A 1908-nucleotide genomic window follows, 5' to 3' on the forward strand; every position below is an offset into this window, starting at 1 on the left:
CAGGCCCATGTATGTAAAGACATCTTCAGTTCAGTCATTGTAAATGGTTGTAAAACAGACCCCTTTCCTATCAGGTCTGGGGTAAGACAAGGCTGCCCGCTCTCGCCACCTCTGTTTGTTTTGGTTATAGAACTTCTTGCCGAGTACATCAGGAAGAACCCAAACATCAGAGGGATCCAGACTCCCGGCGACGCGAAGAAGGAGGTCAAGAGTTCGCTGTACATGGACGATATCACCCTCTTCTGCGCGTATGGAGAATCAGTCAAATCCCTGCTGGAGGCGTGCACAGACTTCGGAAAGGCATCAGGGGCGAGAATCAACGTGGACAAGTCGCATGCCAAACTCTTCGGGCGATGGGACCTCTGCAACGAGCCTCTCCCCTTCCCCATCGAGGCAGGACTGATGAAGATCCTCGGCGTCTGGTTTGGAGGACCAGGGCCAGCAGCGAAGAGCTGGAACAAACGCTTGGCCAAGGTGAAGCAGAAACTGGGTCTCTGGAGCCTGAGAAACCTGAGCATTGAGGGGAAGGCTCTGGTGCTCAGGAACGACGCCCTGCCCCTGCTGCAATATGTGACACAGGCCTGGCCACTCCTGGCCAACGTAGCACGGGCCATAAACAGCAGGGTGTTCGACTTCATCTGGCACTCAAAGATGGACAGGGTGAAACGGTCGGTCATGCACAAGGAGCACCACAAAGGGGGGAAGGCAGTCCCCGACATCCCAACAATCCTCAGGGCTTTCTTTGTGTGTGGCTGCGTCCGAATAACTCTGGTAAATATGAACAAGGACCACTCTGCCTACAAAGTCTTCCCCTTTTTCCTCCTCCCGGTGTGGAGACGGCTGGGATGGGATAAGTGGGAAAATGCAGTAACTTTCAACTGGGACCTACCATGGTACTACAGGGAGGTGGAAAAGTTTGTGGGTGAATTTGGGCTGAACTGTGTCATCCCTTGCCTTTGGAAGCCCAAGACAATCCGCAAACTGATCAGGACCAGGGACACCACCGAACCAGTAAGCGACCTGCCCCCAGCAACGGCAGCGCACGTGTGGGGGAATGTATCCCCCCCAAGTCTGACCAACAGACACAAGGACATAGCATGGATGTCTGTGAAGGGGGGCCTGCCAGTAAGGTCCTTCATGCACAGCAGAGGCCTGTGCCCGCACAGGAACTGTCCAAGGGGATGCCCCGCAGAGGAATCTGCACACCATCTCTTCTGGGCCTGCCCCTTTGCCCAGAGACTACGGGCTGTCTTACGCCAAGAACTGCTAGCCCTCATCCCCTACGAGAACATTACTGAACAGTCCATGATGTACGGGCTGTTACCAGGGACACACACAGAGGAAGATATCCAGGGGTGCTGAGGCTCCTTTGCCGTATTAAAGGCATTCTCCTGTTCGCCAGGACCCGCCTGGTGACCAATGGAGAGGTGGTGAACCGAGAAGGGTGCCTCAGGATGGTGCTCATAGAGACTATGCAGCCATGGACAAGCAGAAAAGTGATGAAGGGGAAGAACTGTAACACCCCCACCCCCCCCTACCCCACTAGACTCTTTAAAGTGGCCCCATTAATAACTGCAAACGCTATCTGCAGACATTCTTGAACCCCAAACTGACGACTTGTAAAATGTTTAAATACATTGATTAAAAGTTGAAGTGGACTGCCTTCCCTAAGGGGGAGGTACCACTTCCTTGAAAACTATGTATCGCAAATTTTTAAGCACTTAATAAAAGTCTTTCCCCCAAAACTTAAAAAAAAAAAAAAAAGCACTCCGTGTGTCAATGATCGGCCTCGAATCTTGTTGAATATATGGATATCTCTGCATGTATAAAGATCTATAGCGCTGTTACATATGAATCGTGTAATGTATCCGTTTCGTAATGGAGGGCAGACCGGTGCCTCCAGCGAGT

At 51.9% G+C, this 1908-nt stretch overlaps 1 pseudogene; it reads left to right on the top strand.

Moving 5' to 3' along the window:
• Window positions 1-222: 222 nt before the first annotated feature.
• Window positions 223-1519, top strand: LOC147664988 (uncharacterized; annotated as a pseudogene).
• The last annotated feature ends 389 nt before the right edge of the window (window positions 1520-1908 follow it).

The sequence above is a fragment of the Lissotriton vulgaris genome, unplaced genomic scaffold (assembly GCF_964263255.1).
Source record: "Lissotriton vulgaris unplaced genomic scaffold, aLisVul1.2 SCAFFOLD_2252, whole genome shotgun sequence".
Lineage (NCBI taxonomy): Eukaryota > Metazoa > Chordata > Amphibia > Caudata > Salamandridae > Lissotriton > Lissotriton vulgaris.